We start from the raw sequence: 24,387 nt of genomic DNA, 5'->3' as shown, positions 1-24,387 counted from the left end.
ACATTGCACTAATACTTGATCATTTTTACCTTATTAACAGTTTACTGTCAATGCTTAGAGCTTTATTTTTCCTTCCATGGAATAGTTTTTTCTCTGTGAAAGTACAACTTAGTCCCACTTAGTGCAAATAATGAATTTACTGAAGTAGAAGTATTGAATTTACACTGTATATTTCCTTTGAGTTGAAGCAAGTGACTGTATTTTGCATAATTATAATTTCAAATAGTGTAAATTAAAATGTAGCTACTTTAACAAATTAATTATTCTATTGATGAATTAAGACCTGCTTGTAGTGTCAGTGGCATTACACACATTTTCTGTCTCCCCAAAATTTGAATCCAGTTTTGGAAAACCTTCTGCAAAGTTTTCATAGCTGATGATGAAGTATATAATTTTTCTTTTGATGCTGGATGGTAATAGGGGTGATACATGTATCCAGAGAAAGGAGAATGCAGCCTGCAGTGAGAAGCTAGCTATTTATCAAGCTATCTCACAATCTCAGTTTATGTTGTTATAAAATGTTAGTGTGAATGTTCCATAGGATTCTATCTGCTGGAAATTTGTCACTGATTGTCAGTATCCTGGAAGGAATAAGAATATAAGCTCCGTGTTTTATACCAGTCAACTTAATTTTATTCACAATTTCTTTGCTCTCATTTTCAAAAAGACTGACTACCAGGGACACTTTCTTAATGGTGCCATCTGTTAGATTATGAATTGCATGGAATGAACACTGAAAATATACTGATTGTTGCGATACTGTGGCAGGTAGACAGACAAGGCAACCTGATACATTGCTTCTGCCTCATTAAAATACTATTTCCATTATAATAGCAAATGAAATCCTTGACAGCCAATAAAGTTTCAGAATGGCTGCCCTGGTATACAATGATACAATAAGAATAAAATAAAATAGTAGCATATTAGAAACCATCTGAGTTAGTCTGGTATACTTCTTTTAAAATGTACCTTAACATGGCTTTGCATATAATTTTCTAGATTCATTAGTCTTGCAAATAGCACCAGCCTTTGGCAGTATTGTAAAGAGATGAAGCTTAAAGGCATCGATGTTATCCAAGTCAGATAGCTTTAAGTTTTTTTTTTTTTTTTTTTCTTCATGACATTTTTGGAGCCACTTTTCTTTTATGTCCACTTTTCTTAGGCATCTAATAGCTTCCTCTTCTATCCCTGTAAAACAAAAAACATTCTCAGTTATTAGAAAGTATCTGAAATGCATAGATTCTAAGGTATAGTTGATTACCTGTGGTGGTAAAATTTTTATTCTAAGAATTTTCAAAGAAATGAAGTCTTATGGTAGAATTTCAAGGATTGACAGGATCATTGGAATATGATTGGGAAACTTTCTCCTAACAAAAGATAGCTGGTTCTATTTTACATCTACTCTATAGGCAAGACTACATCTGTGTGCAGAATTTCTATGTGGTCCATCTAACATTGGCTATGTTTTTCCACAGTCTTCTGAAAATCAAAGATTAGTGGCAAAATGTGGAAATATTTTTTGTCCTATGTATTTTTTTTTTAAAAAAAGATAAGTCCTGTTTTCTTTTGGGTTCTCACCACTTGGCAACATTTTTTTTTTTTTTTTTTTTTTTTTTTTGGAGCGAAGGGGTTTGTTTTGTTTTGTTTTTCATGACTTTTAATGGCTAAAGTAGTTTTTAATGGAAGCACGTGAATTCCCCATACTCATAAGGTAATAGTAGGTCCATAACAGGAAAGAATGCTATCATGCAATTACATTACTATTTCCGAAATGAAATGTATTGATATTTGAATAGTATAAACAGCAAGGAGAGTAATTGCTCAGAGAGGCCCAAGGGAAGTAATTCAACAGAATACAGCAAAGGGAATTTTAGACCAAGGGGAAAAATCAATTACATTGTAATAGAATCTCCCAAGAAGAGATATAGTTGAATGGGTGGTAAGAACTGAGAGATATTGAACAACAGTGCAGTATAAAGATAACTCTTCTTCCATCAGGAAATAGAGAATTTTGTATGTATAAAAGTCATTTGTAGACATCTAGAAAAATAATACCTAGGGACAACTTGGACAACTCACTTTCTTTCTGTGGGCATCACTGTAAAATGAAGGTATTATATTAATTTACTTCCTTCTTGATCTAAAGTTCTATGATGAAATTTTTTTTCCTTTAAAATTTCCCCCTCAATTATTAGACACTTATTTTTTTTTCTTCCCCTGTATATAAGAGAGTAGTGACTAAAGAAGAGAATTTTTGTTTGGAAAATTATAAGGATAATGAGTAGAGTCATGGAGCAGTCAGTCTTTAATCAAACTTATTTCCAGAATTGGTGGTAGAATTGGTTTAAATTTCATTTCCATAATAAAATGATTGTATAGATGGAAGAGGGTGGAAGAAAAAGGGGAGGAAGGTTTGCAGATGTGACCATGACTTAACTTGGAAATGGATTCATCCACTCAATGTCCACAACCATGGAATCTTGGGACATTTTAACTTAACTCTACTCTTCTATCTTTATCCAGGGCAGATGGATATGAAATACATGGCATGAGGAAACTAGATATAATCATTTAATTTAGGTGTCACTCACAAATCATGCTCACCCCCACAGTGGATTTCCATATTGAATAGATTAACACATCAAGAAAGAGAGATCTGGTCTATGGGATGAATGGTGCTATTCTAGATATAGAGCAGGAGGAATGGCAGGACATAAGGCAAAATATCTGTGTTAAGTAGATATGAATAGATTAATTTGTTTTAATAAGCCATAGAATGAAAATCATAACTTGACCAATTTCTTGTTTGTCCTTCGTTCTTGAGAAGTCCCAATGACATCAGGAAGGTAATGTCTTGATTTGCAAGTGAACTCAACCAATTTATCAGTCAGTCAATAAGCATTTAATAAGTACCTATTATGTGGTAGGTACTATGAAAAGCACTAATCAAAGATTAAGATTATGGTGGTATTTTAATTTCAAAAGAGGTCCTATGATTTTTAAAAATCTGAACATTATTTTACCTAATGAGTTTCTTTTATGTCATTTCTGTTATACCAGTGCAAAAGAGATTTATATCTATATTGGTCATTTCATAACATGATAAAGAACCAAATTAATTTTTTCATTTTATTTGTTTCATTTGACCATTTATTAGATTATAGGTTAGAGATCTTTAACTCTGGAATGAATGATCATTTAGTTGAAATGGAAGAGGAAACTGAAGCCCAGGGAGGCTTCCAACTCCTAGAATTCTGATGTTCTTACATACTAGTTTAGTAGTAAACTGCTACATCTTTAGTGTATGTGTAGTTGGAACTAGGCTGAAAACTTAGGCTTGAAAACTAGCAGATGTGATATAGAACTAAAGAGTTACAAAGGCATAGACAGATTTGTCTTGCCTCATTTTAACATTAAAATCCCGATTCTGTCACCTGTTTCTCTATCCCTTATTCATAGCTCTTTGGGACTAGAATAAAATCAATCATTAAAACAGTTCTTGCTGGAGTAAAAGAAATGCCTAAGCTGACATAAATGGGTGTACTGCTCAAAGACTATATTGCTATATACTGCTCTAAATACTCAAGGTGGTACTAATAACCTCAATCTTTATATAATCATAAATTTACCTTGCATCTGAGTGTCTTATATGCCATTACCTTTCTTAAAATAAATCTTCTGTCACATTGATTTGAAAATAAAACATAGATGTATGATACAAGACAAGTGGAATTTTCAGTTGTTTAAATGTGTTGTGTGTAAAAATGATCTTGATAAGAGCCTGCTACTTGGAGCTTATTCAGTATCTTTAAATTCAACGGCTCCTTAGCATTATTAATAGTGATAACATTGTCTCTACAATGCAAGCAATGTTAGTGTCCAAATTTAGCATCACCATTGGTGTCAATATGTGTTAAAATATCTTGGGCTCTATTTCCTCAAGCTCAAGTCATTGGTTTAGATATCAAATTAGGATAAGGGCAGGGGGAGGACAGAGGAGTTGCTATTTTGGGTAATCATACTTGAAAAGACACTTGGATACTTCGAGAGGAAAAAAAAGGAGGGGAAATACTTTGGAGCAAATAAGTTAATCATCAAGGGAAATGTATTCCAATTGCTATGAATTTATATGCACTGTTTAGAATCTGTGGGGCCCTGGATATGTTTAGGAAATTGTAATACATTTAGCTTCAAAATAGTTACTATAATCTTAAGGAAGTACATAGGTTACTTTAGCACTATTCCAAAAGGATTGCATTAGTCTTGGGGGGCAGAGGGAGAAGAACTTTGACAGAGCTGAAGAAAGGCCCTTGCTGTCCCAGTTTCACCCCTCTTAAGTATGCTGAGGAAAAACAAACAAACAAAATAAAATGAAATATTGTCAGGTGAATAAAGTTAGGTCTAAGTGTGTGCAACAAGTGTTGATTTGGTGTCCTGCTGACAAGACTAATTCTACCGAAGGAAATAGAAATGTGGAATGGAAATATATATATATATATATAATAAAGCTGAACACTTTTTTTATTAGAACAAGTCAGATGGTTCAGCAATGACAATTGGATAAAGATTTCAATTTGCCACTTTGCTTGTCTGAAAGTAATTAGGTGGTGTAATGGATAGAGCACTGAGCTTGAAGTCAGGAAGATTTGAGTTCAAATTGTATCTGTCATTTCCTAGCTCTGTGACCTTTTGTAAGTCCCTTTAAGGATTGCTTAAGTATCCTCAACTGTAAGATGGAGATAATCATTGCATTTACCCCCCAGGATTGTTCTAAATATCAAATGAGGATAATTTTTTTTTAAGCTGGTGCATAGTAGGCAAGTAATAAACTTTCCTTTTCTTTCTTTCTTTCTTTCTTTCTTTCTTTCTTTCTTTCTTTCTTTCTTTCTTTCTTTCTTTCTTTCTTTCTTTCTTTCTTTCTTTCTTTCTTTCTTTCTCCTTCCCTTCTTTCTTTCTTTCTCCTTCCCTTCTTTCTTTCTTTCTCCTTCCCTTCTTTCTTTCTTTCTCCTTCCCTTCTTTCTTTCTTTCTCCTTCCCTTCTTTCTTTCTTTCTCCTTCCCTTCTTTCTTTCTTTCTCCTTCCCTTCTTTCTTTCTTTCTCCTTCCCTTCTTTCTTTCTTTCTCCTTCCCTTCTTTCTTTCTTTCTCCTTCCTTCTTTCTTTCTCCTTCCCTTCTTTCTTTCTCCTTCCCTTCTTTCTTTCTCCTTCCCTTCTTTCTTTCTCCTTCCCTTCTTTCTTTCTCCTTCCCTTCTTTCTTTCTCCTTCCCTTCTTTCTTTCTCCTTCCCTTCTTTCTTTCTCCTTCCCTTCTTCCTTCCCTTCTTCCTTCCCTTCTTCCTTCCCTTCTTCCTTCCCTTCTTCCTTCCTTCCTCTTTCCTTCCTTCTTTCCTTCCTTCCTTTCTTTCTTCTTGCATATTTGATGCAGTTGTCTGTGAAATCAGGAATGATCAATCATGAATGATCCAAAAGGTCCAAACTTATTTTCAGTAAAAATAAAAATAGGGTGTCTTGGTCCAAAGTAAGTATGTTAACATTGATTTAGTCACTATATAATTGTTTAAATATTATTGCAGTAAATATTATTGCATTAAACATTATTGCATCAACAATGTTCTTTCAATAGATAAAAGAGGACTTAAGAACAGTTTATTCTTCCCCAGGAGATTCCACGAGTTGGATTTTCAAAACCTGAGATAACTTTGCAACAGTATTACTCAAAAAATAGTATTTGGTATATTCTTTTGATTAATTTTTCTAATAATATCAATACTCTTTGAAAAAGTGAGTCAATTTCAATCTTCTATTTACTATACTTCTGCCCTTACCTTCACCCATTTGCTTCCATTTCTATGAAATAAAACTATTTTCCCTATCTGATTAGAGGGATTTTGGAAAATGTGCTGAGTAAACCTATTTAATTCATATCTGTATTTCAGAATGTTGCAGTTTTTTTTTCTTTTGGTATTTTTCTATTCTCATTCTCTGGATGCATGAAAAGAAAATGTTAGTTGTGAATAAAAAGAACTATTTAGCATTTTAGTTCCTTCCAAATTGTAGCATAAATGTGTATGTATTATATGTGTGAATATGTATAAATATATATTTATAGATCTCCTTATTTTACCTCAGTTTACCCAACTATGAGCCAAGAATAAATATTTTCTAGAGTTATAGTTAAGTCCTTCAACAACTGAATACAGTTGTAATTGTCATCTAATCACATTCTTTTAGAGGAACTTTTAGAGAGCTAGTAGTTTTTAATAGTGTGTTAATGTACAAAAATGATTCTATAAAATGAGGATTTTTTTTATAGTGGTCTATGTGTTCTCCATATATGTGTGCAGTATGCATGAATCCATACATATATTTCTCTCAAAAACATTAAGACAATAATAAATATTAATTTTATAAAGCCTAGTTAAAAATATACTCTCTTTACCTTAAATCAGGACTATCTTAGGGTATGTGGGACCTTTAACTGGCCTGTAGAAAACATGAATCACCTAAGAAAATCTTTATCACTGGTTTATGGTCATAGAAAAATGTCATTGAGAGTTTAAATTTTTTATTTGTTTGTTTTTTTTTATTTTTTGAGAGGTTAAATAAAAAAAAAAAAAGAGAGAGAGAGACTTGGAATCTCCTTAAATTGAAAATACAAAAGTTACAGGGATAATTGTTGCCAATTTTGTTGTAAATTATCCGAGGGTATTTTTAACTTGATAGTTGTTGGCTGACTTTTCAAGGACCAAGGAGGTAGTAGGAGTCACCTCAGGTTAATCCTGCTATTTGGAGAAGTCTTAAGCTAGGTTAGGGAATTCAGTTGACAGTAACCATCCTCCTACCCTTCTTTGCCTAACTCCATAATATCTCCTCCTTTATGTTGGTGGTGCTATGACAGTGCCCTGTGTATTTGCATCTGCATCATCATCCCTATGCCATAACTCTCAGAGAAAATGAAACTTCCTATATACTCAGCATGTCTCTTCTACTGTCAACCAGCCTGAGGCTAATCTAGGTGCCAAAAACAACTGGTAGGATTTTTGGAGTGGGTAAAGGGATCTTTTTTGGTATCACTTGAGTTGTATCTATTCCACCTTAGTAATGTAAGACTTGACCCAAAATTCATTGTTGCAAGTTTTAGGTTCCATAGAGAAGGGTTATTTTATTTTATTTTTTTCCTTATAGAGTGTAATGGAATTTCCAATTTGGCATTCTAATGTAAATTGTTAGGTGACTGTTCTTGGATTTTCCACGTGAAAATTCTGATGTGTGGGAGGACATAAGATCTTAACCCTAGCACTCACTCTGCATGTACCCATAAATGAAGGAATTTCCCTAGGGGAAAATTCAATATTGCTCCACATTAAGAGACCACCATAGACCATTTATACCAATTCACAGTTATGTGCTTTTTGTTTTTCATGCTCTGAATCACACCTCTACTGTCAGTGTCAACTCCATCACTCTGAAGATGTGTCAAATCTTTGACTGTTCGTACTGCATTCTATCAAATTATAAGGGAGTAATTATTAACAATTAGAGGAACCAGTGAACCTCCTTTGCCCTTTCATATGTAGCTCTTTGCCTTTTAAGTGAGACATCCTGAGATCTTATTTGATCTCTAAGAGAGCAGGAGACTGTACACGGCCATTCAAATCCTGAACATGGAACTATTATAAGTACAAAAAGCTGAAATTCTCCATTTGAGTACCATAGCTGAATGTGCTCTGGATAGTGTCAAAAAAATATGCTCAATCAAAAATATACCTGACGACATTATAGGATCAAAGATTTAGAGCCAGTTAAGAGCGTTAGAGATTAACAGACCCTTCATTTTACAAATAATGTCACTTACACCTTACTACTCTTTCTTTGGATGATGTTTAGCAGCCAGTCTTCTTTCTTTCCACTATGGTAAAGGACAAAAGAAGACTGTTGAGATCTTACTTCCTTTCCTGACCCAGAAATATATGCTTTAGAATCCCTCATTAGCATGCTGAGGAAAACAACATGACTCGGGCATTCTTTTCATGACATTGTCTGAAAGATAGGGCAAAGGCAACATGAGAAATCATTTTTGAGTGGTAAATCCTACATCGTATGCATTAAGTTCAGCCTTTAGAGATTAACATTAAAGAAGGAAACTATTAGAAATAAGCACATCATAAGTTGGTTTTACAGTCCTAATAAAAATCTGAGGACAGTCAGAGTAAATAATGTTGTTTTCAAATCTTTAGTCTTAGTTTATCTAGTTAGACACTTAGTTGCTGTTGTTTGCATCAATTTCATTATGACTGCTAAAGAAACTAAAGTCGACTTGTTAAACACTGATGGGGCAATGGCAGAACACCAATATTGCAGTATGCGATGATGTTTTCGAGGCATTTAGCCTGGGTCTCAGAGGGATTATGCTTTGGCAGTAAAAATGAACCAAAGTGCTGTCATTACCAAGCCATTTTCCTTTAAAAGGTTTGGCCAGATTGAATTTTAGGATCATGCCAATTAACTGTGACAGTGAGCCTTAGTGGTATATTTATAATATGCTGGTATGTCCATTTTAGCCACAATGCTATGCTGCAGAACACCCCTTCCCAATATGGGCATATCATCTTTCAACTTTAAGAAAAGTTCAAGAACAGAAAGTGACAAGCTTTCACACCAAATGAGACTGTGCATCTGCACTGTCCTTTTTCTATGGCTTCTGGTATTGACAGCCATTTCTGACAAGGGCGGAGCTGGCATTTTGACATATAAATTATGCCTTGTATTCTTTGGCAGACATTTTTTTTGTTCCTGTGTCAAATTGGCATCAAGTTTGAAAGGTGAAAGGCTAAGTTATGAAAAGGTTTCCAATTCTAACTCTAGAATATGGTATATGGATGTTGCATATTATTCATTAAATTATTTGAATACCAAACACAGACAGCATGCATCTTCTATTTTACTTTGACATGTGGATTGAAAATTCAGTTCCTTTACAATCCTAAATACAGTACTAAGAGCAGCTAAATGAATCCTTGCATTTGGTGCTCATATAAATATTGCATATTTATATGCATATAGGCATGATTTAATTAGCACACTTAAAGGCAAAATGGAGCAGAGGATACCTGGTTTTTATAGTAAATGTATTTCTTTATGTTGTATTTATTTGCTAACTATCCTTTTATTTTTTTTTCAAATCATCATTGACATTTTTATATATTCTACTACAGTTTGTTTTCATAGCATAAGGGGTAGAGTAATAAAAAGAGGTTAAATATCAAAATAATTACTGTTTCAAGTGTTTGTAATACTTTTCTGTGACATGAACAAAGTATCTGTTTTAATTTGGCTGAGTGTTAAAATCAGATGTTTTACAGCATCAGATATCTTACGAGGACAATATTCTATCTTTGTCCCTTATGACATTCTAAATATTCTAAACCAACAAAAAATATTTGTACTGTTTTATAAATAGTATAGTTTTCTTCAGAATAGGATGATTCTTGGTTATACAGTTTTATAGTGTAGCATGTCACTTTAAGAATTATTATCATGTGGGTTTGAAGCCTTTTCTGGAATTACTCTCAGAATTGAAGTGGTTATATTTTTCTATCCAAGTTGGCCTCAATAAATTTGATCAGAAAAAGAGAGGAATTTATTCATGATTCTTCTCAAATTCTTAGGTAGTTGAAAGAGTGCTGATTCTTAAATTTCTGCTTAACCCTTCATGGTTAACAGCTGTGACCAATATAACTTAATATAATAGTGAAATTTTTTTCTTGAGAAAAGGGAGGGAGGGTAGATAGTCTATACCTTATATACTATATTTGACTCCTCCAATATATGTCAGTTTTCTTCTTTAGATTTTTTTGAGAACTGGAAGAAAAGTTCAAGGAACAAGTATTGAAGATTAGTGCAGAAGATAGTTTCTTAGATTTCATGAAAAGATAAATATAATAGTTTATATTTTTTGACATCTATACTTGATAATGGGCTGATCCCAACCAATAATGAGGGGATTGAAAGAGTAAATGTTTCTCTTATTCCTTTTGTATTTATTGTCAAGACAGCAGAGTTAATTAACACTTTATTGAACTTAGTTTTTCAAACTCTGAAATATGAAATGTTGTATGTCCTTGTCTGCTTTCAGAGTTCAACATTTTTTTCTATCTGATTCTTTTAAGAGGCATCAGGACTAAGTGGATAGAGAGTTGCCCATGAAGCCAGAAGGACCTGGGTTGAGTATTAACTTACACATACTGGCTGTATTGCTGTTCATTTATTTTCAGTCACATCTGTACCTTCATGACCCCATGTGGAGTTTTCTCAGCAAAGATACTGGAATGATTTGCCATTTTTTTTTTCATCATTTCACATTTACAGATGAAGAAACTGAGGCAAATAGGGGTAAGTGACTTATCAGGGTCATACTGTTAATAAATATCTGAGAACAAACTTGAACTAAAAAATGGGAGTCTTTCTGACTCCAGAGCCAGAGTCCCAGCACATTGACTGTATAACCCCAGACAAAATCACTTTATCTCTCAATGCTCAGGATAATCCTGTAGTGCTATAATTTCAGAAACTGTTTAGATTTGCATTGATAAAAAAAGTTCTGTATATATTCTCAATCCAATGAAATCATAGGTTTAGCCTCTATTTAAGTAGCATTAGTTGCTACCAAATAATTTAGGAAGAATATAGTAAGGACTCTTTCCTACAGATGCTCTTAAAATCATTTTTTTTCCTCTTTTGTCCCTCTGAACCCTTCCAAAATAGCTTGAGGTTTACTGGCTAGGTTTCTTTCTTAAGGATTATGCCTTAGACTAAAACCAATGTGATTCTAATTGGTTCTAGGTTAAGCCCCATTTGGTCATTATTTGGGTTCTGATTGATTCAGATTGAAGGTAAATAGCAATCATTTCTGCTTTGGCCAGAAACTCTGAGGGTCCTCCCCTTCCATATTATTTATTTATTTATTGGGATTGTTGTTGTTGTTGTTATTGTTGTTGATTAGGTGAAAGAAGAGATTTTCTTCCTCAATTGCTACTGGTCACTGAATGGATGTGACCTCAGTCAAACTGAGACTCGTGAAAGACTTAGCTTAAAAAGGCCAAGGTCTCCCATTCTCAGGGTCATTTCCAGTCATCTTAATATGTACCTTGCCACTGGAGCCAGATGACTCTGGAGGGGAAAGTGAGACAAGTGATTTTGCACAACCTTCCCTCATTTAATTCATGATCATCTTCAAGAGTGAAGGACAAACAACAACAGTAGGAAGAATAAATAAACTCCCTAGCTCCCAAAGTAGCTCCAATTCATCTTTTTAATTCAGTTCATTTCAAGTTACTTTGTACTTACTGTGCACTTGATGTGCGAGAGACATTATATTATATTAAATTCTTCAGATTATAGGATCCTTTAATTCAAACATTGTGACCTGTTGGGTCTCTTTAATAAAGTTTTCATACCCTCCTGCCTTGGCTTATATTAGCCGCCTTTACTATTTAAGCTATTGTTTCATGAACATAATGCATTAGGATTTTTTTTTTCTTCACCCACTCCTATCCTAAGAATTTTCTAAGATCCAGCTCAAATCTTCCACCTTCCATGAAAAGCCCCATAGTCCTCTAAAATTCAAAGTGATCTTTTATTGCTCTAAATTCATTAGCACTCATTTATAGTACTGCATATTTAGCAGTCATATATGTACTGCCTTGTCATAACTCTTACATTTTCGTCATTTTTATTCCATAGTCTCTCTTTTAGTCTCTCCCTTTCCCTCTTCTCTTTCTCTTTCCCTCTTTCCTTTTACTCTCCCTCCCCTCCTCTCCATCATTCTCTTCTGCTCCCCTTTCCACTTTTCTTCTTCCTTTCTCCCTTTTCTTCTTCTTCTCCTCTCTCCCTTCCCTCCTCTTTCTTCTTCCTCTCTTCCTTTTTGTATCTTTCCTCTCCTTTTTTTTAAAAAAAGGTGCCCAAGCAGCTATCTACTGATATAAAGAAAAGCATTGACAAGAGTTTTTTCTCTTTAGCTCAGGACAGAAAAACCTCTATGACTCCTTCTCGGGGCTCTGCTGAGAATCCCAGCAGCTGTTGGAGTAACAGAATGCAAGGGGGGATTGTTTGGTGATTAGAACATAGGGGAAAATTCAGGCATCAAGTGTCTTTAGTTCTATTCTTGGCTTTACCACTTATCTTACTTATCTGCAGTGGTCCCCTTTACCTCCTTTTCTTCATCTGAAACAATGGTCATGAAGCAACAATGTTTTAGACAGTTTCCATGTGCAACAGGGTAACTTGCTGTATTTAAGCATTTGACCTTAGACAAAAAAAAAAAATGTATTGCAATTAGAAGTGGGCTAGTCCTGAGTGCTCATTGGAATGAGTTAAGTTTATATTATTTGTATCAATGAACTATATTGTCTTTTGTTGCTATGTATCATTCATGGTCTCCTGAGGGAGGGGTTGGAACAGTGCTGTTCTGAGTGTGTGGTTAATGAGGTTTCTGTAGGTGGGCCATAGGTTAGTTTCTGCTGGCATTAATACTTATAATATGCCATTGCTACCCTTTTGATCTTTCTGGCATGAATTATATTTTATTTAGGATTGCCAGATATGGGCTCTTTGTCATCTGAGAAAGAACAGGGCCAGGGTTTCCATTACTTTTGGCAGAGTTATGTTTTAGTGGTAGATGAAAATGAATTTGACTAGGTGATCTTTGAAGATTTTTGCTCCCACCCATAGGGTCTGTATATGTTCAAAACAACAAAGACCAGTGAAGAGAGAAAGCCAGAAGGGTTTTGTTTTTGTCTCTGAACTGCCTTGTATTCTGCTTGAATTATTCTCACTTTACTTCCACAAATAAGTTGAAGCCTTTTCTTTTCAATCTAGAGGAATTTAACCACATGGCTCCTATTAAGCCATTATTCTATGCAGAAAAATGTTCCAAAAATTTCTTGTGTGGGCACAGCCACCTTATCCTAAATAGCAATTCATCTTGGTTTAAAAACTGTGAGAATTTAGATTAAGCTTTTCTAACTGTGCTCTCCAGTCAAGCAATAAATGTTTCAAATGAAATGTTGTGTCAAAGGATACTCAAAATTGGAAGGTACCTTAGAAATCCTCCAACCCAACTTCCTCATAACTAAGAATTCAAGTAAGTGCCCAGTGTGGATAAGTACTTTGCTCAAGGTCACAAGCTAGTTTGCTTTATAACTTTTATTTCCAGGCTTATTATGCTTTTCTCCTACATTTTCACTAAATCTAATCTTTCATTATCTCTTTCTTATCTTCTCCATGAAGCCCTTCCCTGGTTTCTTCAATTGTTAATGCCTCCCAAACCAAATTGCTGTTTATAATTTTGCTAGGACATGACCTTTGGAGAGCCACTGGCTAGAGTTGAGTTCTTCTTCCCCATAAAAGAGAGAAAAACAAAAGGAGACTTTGACTGCTTGAGAGAAAATGGAAGCTCATTGAGAAAAGGTCATAAAAAGCCCTGGTGAGCATGCTGCATCAGTGGAAAAAAACATTAATGTGTAAGGAGGCTGAGAACAGAGATGATGATCCCTTTTCTTGTCCTCTTTCTTTTCTGTCCCTTCTTCTTTCCCAAAGAAGAAAAAAAATCTCTTTTATCCTTATTTTTTAAGAATTTGCTTACTTTTTGTACATAGCAAGCGTTTTCTTTCTTTTAAAACATTTTTTTTCAATTTATCAAGCAGTTATTTTTTTTTTCCTTCCAATTTTCCCCAACTGAGCAACTGAGCAAAACAACAACCAAACAGACTTCATAATAAACACATATTGTCCAGTAAGGCAAATTCCTATATTGGCCATGACTAAAAATATACATTTTATTCTACATTCTGGAAGGAGATCAACTTATTCCTCTGGGCTATCATAGTTTATAATTATGCTGATCAGAATACTGGTCAGTTAAAGTTGATTTTCTTTATGATGTAACTATCATTGTATATATTTTCCTGCCTCTGCTCAGAGCAGCAGTTCATAGAAGTTTTAATACTTTTCTCTGAACCTGTCCATTTTGTATTTTATATTTTATGGCACAATAATATTCCATGTCATCCATATAACATATTTATATACTTATGAGGTCTTTCCTGATTTCTTTGATATCTTTGCTGTAGTGGTACTGATGAGGTTTTGGGGTTCCTAAAGGTCAGAGAATCAAATGAAGAAGTTCAGGGTTATGTCCACTTAGAATTTGGCACAGGCAGGAACTTGTGGGAACCCCCTTCTGGCAGTGCAGAGGTCCTTCATAAAGGAATTTACGAACCCAAAAAGCCAGACTGGCAAAAAAAAAAAAAAAAAAAAAAAAAAAAAGTTTTATTGGCATTGGGAAATCAGTTTTTGCTGTGCATGAATAGAAAGACTGAATTCCTTGGTGGCAAGGTCCTGACATAGAAGTTTCCAGCAGAGAACTCCCAACAGAGAGGTTTAAAGTCTTGTTAGGGAAATAGGTGAGAAAGAGATAAAGAGCAGGTAATGCTGAAAGAGAATACCATTTCAGTAGGTAGAAGGTTGCTGCTATGACAAGGGGAGAGAGAGGTTCCTTGGCATAGCATGTCATGGCATATTAGGTCCTCTGCAAAGACTGAGGTTCAAGTTGCCTCTTTTTATAATTGAAACCTAGTCTAGAAGCTAGGTGTAGCTCTTGATGGCGGCAGGGTGCAGTTTAAGTTGGAATCAGAATAGAGAATCTTGGAATTGAATGATCGGCTCTGGGCTAATCTCCAATTCAATAGGGTTGGAATCTCTAGCTCTGGCTAAGTAGGAGTGGTACTCAACTGGTCCCACCTAGATAACAGAAGGAAACCACTTTGCCTGGGACAGGTCTTTCACAGAGGCAGGGTTCAAGAAGAATCTCCCCCTTCAAGGAGCTTCTCAAATGTTTTATTTACCTCATGGCTCATTCCCTAAGTCAGAGAGAGAGAGAGAGAGAGAGCGAGTTTCAGGGCTCCCCTTGTCAGTAACATGGGGTGAAAGAGTATACACAGATTAATGCTTTTTTTTTTTTAACATGCTTTTCAGAGTGGTTGGATCAGTTTACAGATCCAACAGTATATTAGTATGTTTTTCTCCAAGCCCTGCAACATTTCTGATTTTCATTTTTTATGCATGCATATGCAAAAGAAACAGGTTTCTCAAAAATATTATTCTGTGTGTATATGTATGTTCTTGGAGAGAGGTACTAGAAAGGGCAGGAATGTGCTTGTGATGGGACACAGAAAGAGGGAAACATTCTCATTGCAAATTCCTGGGGGGATTTTGAAATGAAATAGATTTTTTTTTAATGAAACAGGTTTTTTTTTTTTTTTTTTTTTTTTTTTTTGACAGAATTTAATTATATTCCATCAAAGTAGAGAAGACCAAGTGAATTTGTACTTAGAATACCCCTGTTTAGCTAATGGAATATTTTTTTCTAACAGGACAGGTAATAATAAAAGTAGTCTGAGGAGCAAAAGAAATAATGAGTATATTTTGCATGTTTAAAGTGTTAAATATGACACACTGGTGCTCAAAATAACATTTAAATATTATTATTATAATATAAGATTCACCAAAGCTGTCTCAAAACTATTTTAAGCCTGTAACACTTCCTCTCTAAATCATTCCACTAGAGACTTCTCTAACTTGATATTTATCCATTGTTTATCATTTATTTATCCACATCAGAATCCACCCAACCATTCTATTATCTAGCCTATATCTTGTCATCTTGTTCATGGCATTTACTGAAAGATGGTGTCAAATAATTTGTTTAAATCCATGTATATTATGCCTAGCATCCCTTTCCCCACTGACCACAAAGGAAATGAGGATAAAATAATTAGTATAATTTATTTTGGAAGATATATGCTGGTTCAGAATATTCCCTTTTTTTAAGGCCTCAAATTCCTTCAACAATGAATTTTCAGAGTTTTTTTTTTTTTTTTAAGCTCATCTTCCTGTAGTTTGAACCCTCTTTCTCCCTTTGCACAGATATAAAAAACCAAAAACAACCTCCCCTCAAGAAGAAGAAAAAAAAAAACTAATAAAAACAATACCAAACCAAACCAAAACTCTGGGATGGGATATTTTTTGCATCCAACTGTATTTTTTTGAAAATATTTTGCATATATTTATGTGTACACCCCTCCCTCCCAAATAGAATACAAGCGCCTTGGGGGCAGTGATTATTTTTTCCCTTGTATCTTCAGACTTCCCTATAGTGTTTGACACACAACAGACACTTAAATGCTTGTTGATTGCTTATTTGCTTGATTGCTTGCTTAATGAATACTTCGCTTAAGTTGCCAAAGAAACCTGTTATTAGCTGAGGAGTTACCCCAGTCTCTAAACCTTTCACAATAGGGCTTCACTGAAACCATGAACACATCAGTAGAATATAAAAGAGTAAACTCTCTTCCATCTCAGATAGCTCTTCATTGACACCATCTGCCTTCAAAACGGCAGCTGTCTGGGTTATACAAGACTTGGTAAGGATACTTCTGCTGGCAACCACAGATGATTTACAAACTTGCTTATTTGCTAACTTGCTTGTCTTTCTTCTGACTAGGCAAACCATTGATTTCACCAGTGACTAATAATCATTGCACAATGATCTTCAGTCACTCCCAATCTGTGTTGTTCTTGAAATGCTATCTGGTGGGGGCAGCTTCTAAATGCCAGTTGCCAAATTCACTGGAAGCAACTTCATTTTCATTCATATTCAGGAGGATTAGTATTCTGTAGGTTTGCTTGTCTCCTGTGAGGACAGGAACTCCTATCTTTTCCTTGCTCTTATCAGCTGACTTTTCAAACTCTGACTAGCATGATTCTAATTTTCACAATTTCAAGCCTTCAGTAAGAGGCAAAGGCATTAAAATTAACCTAAAATTATCCGCTTCTCAACAGTAGACAGACTTGCATTTATGAAGTGCTAAAACATTGCTATTGTTATTGTTATTTTATTCATTGCTTGCAAACTAAAATCCTTTACATGTTTTTAAAAGCTTTCAACACTTTTTGTCTTCAAAAAAATAATAAGCATATTGTATGCCTGAAAAGTCCTTTCAAGGAGAGCTGAAGCTTATTTTCTGAAAATCTGATTCCTAAAATCTATCTAACCTTTGGGCTTGAAGTGCTGTTCAAACAGAGCACTTCATGGATGTTTGGGAGGTGGGGGTGGGGAATAGGAGGTATCTACTTAGTCATTTGTCCTTTTGTTTTTAAACCTTATTTCAGATTGTATGGCTGTCCCCATATTTAAAAGTAATTGCATGTTTGGCACACTCTACATAAATCATGCTCTCTATATTAAAACTGAGTGCATTGTTTTTGTTGCAGTGGTGAAAAGTCTTTGCAGACACACCCTGAAAGTATTTTAGTTATGTTGCCCATGAGTCTTTGCATCATGCCCACAAGATGTTGGGTGGAAGGAAGGGAATGATTATGCTCTCAGTATATGTACATATTCTCAAATATTGTTATTCTTCTAAATATAGTTCAGGACATTTGTCCTAAATTATGAAGCACTCATCATAGCACTTAGAAGGACAAAGCCTGTCAGTTGACAGGGAAATCTATTTGATAATAGGTAATTTATTTCTCCTATCTTAGCAAATGCACTTTAAAGATAAGTAATCATAAATATAATTTTACTTTGAAATAAAAGTGTTCATTTGATTTCCCAGTTGACATAGTTTGTTTCTTGGAGATGTTCTTAAATTTCAGTTCTTCTAGTAAATAACATAATAATAAAAAAAAAAGAAAACAAGTCTCAAAATAAAGGAGGAGTTTTTGAAGTGCAGTGTTCTTTGGTGGATTCCCAAATGAAAAATTCAATCTTGAGAAATTCAGTAATCTATCCTGCTGACCCTATCTAAATAATTATTCAAAGGTTATTGAATTGCATCATCCCAGTGGCTATTTTTGCTTTGGGGCAGAAAACTACAAGGCTAAATTGATTTTTTAAATGTATTTTTATATACTGTCAATGTGTATAAAAATGAGAGGAAAGGCAGTGAAATGATTCATTTTAAATGACATACTGATCTATTTCCCCCTTCTGATTCAGCTACAAAACTCCTATTGACATTAGAGAGAGTTAAGTACATACATCAAGAGGAGAATTCCAATTTCAAGCTCTTGGTTGATGCCTTTAGAGAGAATGCATAGATTTTCATTAATTCCCTGCAGCTGAGTTTCCCTTTTACTATTCTGCTTTCTAGGCAGGATGCTCTGTTTCATTCTTTTTATTAGCCTCTGAGGACTATATCCTGCCCTCAATATGCATGTGCAACTTCCATTACTGTCAATTGGAGTAAAGCAAGACAATTGAGAGAGAGATTCTGGCCCTTATTCAGCAAATGGCAAGGCTAGCAATACCTCAAAAGAATTTTTCATTGTAGAATTTGAGAAAGGCCCAGATAAATGTGTTTATTTGTATGGTTGGTTTCTTTTTGTCTTGACCCCCAAGGCCCCTTAGTATTGTTTCTTTATAAGAAGAACACTAAACTGTATTGTTTTAAACAAATAAATTTCACATCAGTTGAGTATAGAATTATTCAAATACTCTTCAATATTTCAAAAGTTATATGAGTTTGTGAGTTTTGCTGAAATAAAACCTCTGGCGCTACAGCTTCAACCATGAGGACTTAAAGAATATTACAAAGGTTATTATCAGACATGAGCATCTCATTTTGAGTAATAATGGTGGTGATAAAGAAGATGATAACTGATTGATGTTGAAATGAGAATGAATAGCTGAATGACAGTGGTCCTCAAGTCATCTTGAAAATCAGTGGCTGGGCACTGAGGAGAAGGCTTAGCCATTACTTCCTGCAGTAATTCCAACCTATTCTCTCAAAGTTAAAGTCAATGTACAGAGAAGATATGCTGTGTCCCAGTGGGAAAACTGTATTTGATAGAGAGTCTCTTTTATGAACTCTGTTATATTTACTTATTGATGGGAGGAAGGACATTTGGATCTTCTTTTTTTTTTCTTCCAAAAATGGGATAGAGAATAAGGAATAGTTAGAGGGATGTGCATTCCCTAAGTCCCAAATGCATAAAACAATCAGTTGTATTTGAGAGTGAAATTCTGCCATCTTGCTATGTAAATTAATAATTGGATGTAAATGAGATTTGCTTGACATCACTGTGTTATAGTGAATAGGACATTGAATTTGGATTCAGGAAGATCTAAGTTTAAACTCTGCTGGAGATAGGTATTAATGATATAATGTTAAGTAAGGCACTTAACTACTGTTCCTCAATTTATTGATCTGTGAGAAAAAGGGGTTGATACTATTTGGTCTCTAAGGTCCCTTTTAGGATTACATTTCTGATCCTCTGATCTTTTGGTATCAAATCTAGTACATCAAATTTCTGGATATGCTTGTAAAAATATCAGAGCAAGTTGAAAGAAGTCATTTTTAATTTTACTTTTACATCTTCTTATCAGACATATCCATGTATGTAAATAGAAAATAGCTTTTGGAGAGGCAAGTTTGATTTCTTTTTTTTTATCTCATTGCAAGAGAATCTTAATTCTTCTTCACTAATACAAATATTAATGAAATTCTCATAGCCTAGAAAATTGCATGTTCTTCTAATATAGGAAAAGTGTCTTTGAAGTCAGTGGGAGATTTCCAGTAGGATGTATAGGGATGTGGAGTTGGTGGAAATCAGGCTGAAATTTATTAGAGAATCCTATTTCCTGTGCCTGTCTTTGTATTGCAAAACTAAAAAGAGTAATAGAAAGTATAATGTTTTATAGTCAATTTCCTCATTTTGTAACAATGGGCATGATAATATCATCCCTATCTCTATAATGTCTATCTTAAGAGACTATTTTGGGGATCAAATAATATAATCCATTTAAGTGTTGTATAAATAATGATAATATGCCTTTGTCAAATTACAAAAAGAAGTCATTTTATTCACTTGTGCAATAGTCCAAAGAACATTGATTTTAAAAGAATAAAAGAAGTGTTAAAAGAAGTGTTTCAGTCTGTCCCAGGGTAATTTTTTTTCTGAATTCCATTGAAAAATACAGAAGAAAGATAAGATTATATATTAGTAATGATAACTCTTTTATAATAATTCCTCTAGGTTTCAGCCTGGTCAGAACTCAATAGAACAGACCTTCTAAGTAGGGAATTAAGTTGTAAAACAAATAAGCAGTTGTAAGGAGGAAAGCCCATTAAAATGTGGATAAGGGAAAACTGGATTAATGTCTGTTTAGTAAGTTAGGTCAGACTATGTTTTAATGCTATTGTGTTCCAGTTATAATCTATAATGTGGTATATCTGCATCTGTTCTAGAAATGACAGCAAAGCTCTTTTGTACTTACCTTTAGACAGTGAAGGCAGAGGTTTGCTGGCAAGATCTGGAACAGCCTCGTGGGAGTAAATGCATAATATAGGAAAGGTTGTTGGGATCTGAGTTTTCATTTTGCTCCAAGTACATTATGATATTTCTAATGTAGATATGAATGTGATTGTTTCCACAGAAGGTTATACATTTTGATGTCTACAAATATTCATTCAAAAGGGCTATTGTGTTTGAATTTGGTTACTCAAAAATGACTTAAATTTTGTTTTCCTTTTTGTTTCTAGATATTTAGACATCTCTTCCTTTCCCTTTCCCTCTCCAGGTATTTATGGCTGGAATTCGATTTGGACTCTAAGGCTGACATTCTACACGAGGTTTTGATTAGAATCCATAGAATGTCAAGGTGCCAGGCACATTCAGCTAAATAACAGGTGGGCGTCTGCTGAATAGAGAGCCTGATGTTCTCAGCAGTAGTGAATTTAGGCTGGAATTAATGAGCCAGGGAAGGGTCAATGTTGAAAGACTTTTTTGGTGGAATTTTCTCACTTTTGCTATAAATAATTACTTCCCTCCACCTTTATCTGAGATTGCGATTTCTCAGAGTTTCATATATTTATTTCTATGTTTATAATATTTTACTCCTGTTGGAAAACATTCAGATTTTTCTTAAGACAACCTGTTTCCCAAGCCCATGGAAATGTCTAGTTTAAATTAATGATGTGTCTTAATCTGTGTAATGTTTATGAATAAGAAACATTTATTTTGAACCAATATGAGTCATAGAAGTTTTCTGCTTCCACCAATTAGAAAATGTTTTTGATAGAAGCACACATTGCTAAAGTGAAAGATGGTTTGAAAATTGAAATTCAAAGGAACATTTATAACACAGAAAATCTTATCCTTTTACTTTTAAAGGTATCTTTGAATTTTTTTTCCACAGACATGTTGTAAAGAGCTGTCACATAAATTGTCAAATTCCATATAAATGCAAGATTATCATTATTCCTGCAATGAGATTTTTAATAATAACTTCAAAGAGCATTCTTCACAATCATCCTGTAATAAGTAGTATAATTATTACTATTCCTGTTTTTAAGGGTTTGCTGTTGTCAGCTCTTATTGACTGAGAAGTCAGTTGTTAAATTTTCAATATGAACATTTATATTTTTGGAAATAGGCAAATGATACAAATGTGGAATTAATTCATTCTTTTGTTCATTGTCTAGACTTTAGAAAATTAAAAAAATTCTAATAAGGCAGATTCAACTTACAATTGTGATGTAATGAAGTTTTAGAGAGCCAGTTGTTAAACATTTACCAACACACCTTTGCTCATTTTTATGATGAAGAAACCGAGACTCAGTTTAACTTGCTCCCATGGTTGTCTAATTAAGTGCCAGAACTGGTTATCCACATTTAGCCTTGACCCTTCTGATCATTTCACTCACTTTACTGAGCATGATATACTTAAAAGAAAGAACACTGAATTTAGAGTGAGAGGATCTCTGATTTGTAAACTGGTATTAGTTACCAGCAGTATAATCTTGAGCAAATTAATTTGCTCATTTTGTAAATATTTAATAAACACCCACTATGTACCAGGAATTATACTAAGTGCTACCGTTACAAAAAGAGACACAAGATGTTATCTCCCCTCAAGTAGCTTTACCTTTCAGTTTCTGCATTTACTGATCTATAAAATGAGAGAGTTTGGATTCTATGACTTCAAAGTTTCTGGCCCTTCCTTCCTAAGTCCATGGGGATACCTTGGTAGTATAGTGAAAGAAACCTAAAACTGGGAAGATCTGAATTAAATTCCAACTCCAGACACTTACTGGTTGTATGGTGCTGGGCATATCTCTTCATCCTGTTTACCTCAGTTTCCTCATCTGTAAAATAAGCTGGAGAAGGAAATAGCAAACAACTCCATTGTTTTTTTGCCAAGAAAACCCGGAATCATGTCACAAAAAGTTGGCCATAATTGAAAGGATTAAAAAACAAATCTATTATTAAATGGTTTTAAGTGCAGTATTCTTTTTTATGTGTTACTTTGGACAAACATGTGTTCTAGCTTTTTTAAAGTGAAGCCCTCAATGTTATTTAAACCCTGGAAGTATGCTCTTATTTTAACTACTTTCAAGTACTGCCACCTAGTGCAACAGGAAGATATTAAAGTGTGGTGACTAGATTTGGGTACACAATGGCTTGAACTGCAATTTGAAAATGCATGTCTGACAATTTAAAATACATATAAAGGCAAACAAAGTCATAGAATTCTACACTGAGTATTTCTGGGCTGAAAGATGAACCAGGTATTATCCATGGCTTCTAACAGTTGTCATTAGACAAGAATAGATTGCACACTAAGTGACCAGAGAAAGGAAAGCAATAAACTCCTTTTTAAAAAATGGGATTTTCTTTAACTTTTCCCTGGCTGCATAACTTTTCTCTTTTTGCTTCATGGTCATTCATATTCATAAGTAACTTTATTGCTGTTAGTATTAGAAATTTGTTCCAAGATGGAATTTTTTTCCATTTCATGCAAAAAACGCAGTTTTTCTGTATAAAATGGGGAAATGATGCAGGCATATGCACATATACACTCATGTCCTCAACACTTGACAAATATCAGGTGTTTTATTGTTTTGTTTTGTTTTGTTTTTCCCTCCCAAATGTACAAAAACAGAAAAGCTTTTGTGAAAAACAGACATTATCATGGACTTCCTTTTTTCCCTCTTTCTCATTCTATTTCTTTCTTCTTCCTATTTTCCTTTCCTTTCCTTTTCTTTTTTCATTATTTTTTTCTGTTTCCTCCCTCCTTTTATTTTCCTTTCTTTTTTGTCTCTTTCTTCTTCCTTCCTTTTTTTTTTTAACCAATTAGGTAGGAGGAAGAAACAAGATAGAAAACAAAATGGATAGTCAAAATTCAAATGAGTGAAGGGTTAAAGATGGTATATTTTTCTTCCATAATTCTGCAATCAGATTCTCTCTCCCTATCTTCCACCTAGCCTTTAACACTTATCTTTTTTTGTCAGCTCTGTTCCTTGCCAGAGAAAAAGGCAACTATTCTCTGAGTTACATATAAGAAATATGTACACATAAAAATGGATGGCAGGATAAGAAAGAGAATTTGATAAATATTGATTTTCAGGTCTATGTTCTCCATTTTGTCATAGGTTTGGGCTATAGTTAACATAGCCTCTTAGGGCTTCTACTACATTGCTTTGTTTGCTCTTAGATATCATTAAAGTGGATAGTCTGAATCACTCTGAATCTGAATCTGAATTTAAGAGTTGTTAGGAATCTCATTGGCTATCTTTTGTTGTTCTATCTTTTTGGTCATCTTTGAGCTTTGTGATCTCATCTGCGGTTTTTTTTCACAAAGGCCTTGGAGTCATTTGACATTTTCTTCTCTAGATCATTTTCCAGATGGGAAACTGAGACAAACAGGGTTAAGTGACTTGCTCAGGATCAAAAAGCTATTAAGTGTCTGATTCCAGATTTGAACTCAGGAAGATGAGTCATCTGATTCCAGACCCAGCACCCCATTCATTGCATTATCTAGCTGCCCACAATGGCTATCTAATGTACCCTATACATGAAAGCAGTATAATCTTCTAGTCAACCTAACTAGTAAACATCTAGACTCTGCTCAAAGATCTCCAAAAAGAAAAAAAACAAAACAAAACCACATGGCCTCTTTAAATGGTCTATTTCACTTTTGAATAGCTCTAACTAGTAGAAAGTGTTTTCCTGACGTTTTACATGAATTGACCCCTTTATTAACATTTACCCATTGTCCAACTTCTTTAACTCCCTAGATAGCACAATCTTCACTATTTTGGTTGCCCTTTTAGACTCTTCAGCTTTTCCATATTCTTAAACTGTGGCAATACAAACATATGCACATATATATGTATATGTATATATATATATATATATATATATAAATTCTAGAAGATTATATATTAAAATATTTTCATTTATATATATATATATATATATATGTGTGTGTGTGTGTGTGTGTGTGTGTATTTCTGTGTATTCCTATTCAAGGATACATAAAAATT

At 34.1% G+C, this 24,387-nt stretch overlaps 1 protein-coding gene across 10 annotated transcripts in view; it reads left to right on the top strand.

Annotated features, from left to right (window-relative positions):
* Positions 1-24,387, top strand: part of FLRT2 (fibronectin leucine rich transmembrane protein 2) — a 113,730-nt gene that overhangs the window by 38,821 nt on the left and 50,522 nt on the right. For 7 of the 10 annotated variants that reach the window (XM_031952412.1, XM_031952417.1, XM_031952414.1 and 4 more), the window contains exon 2: positions 20,640-20,748. The exons of 2 other annotated variants lie outside the window; for them this stretch is intronic. The gene's annotated coding sequence lies outside the window, so the exon portion shown is untranslated. Of the gene's footprint in view, positions 1-10,365; positions 10,388-20,639; positions 20,749-24,387 lie in introns of those variants that run through there. One more of the 10 variants, XM_031952411.1, reaches the window with a different exon arrangement.

Source organism: Sarcophilus harrisii, chromosome 2 (assembly GCF_902635505.1).
Source record: "Sarcophilus harrisii chromosome 2, mSarHar1.11, whole genome shotgun sequence".
Taxonomy (NCBI): Eukaryota; Metazoa; Chordata; class Mammalia; order Dasyuromorphia; family Dasyuridae; genus Sarcophilus; species Sarcophilus harrisii.
The sequence above is the reverse complement of the archived record's forward strand: the minus strand, read 5'-3'. Positions and strand labels throughout refer to the sequence as shown.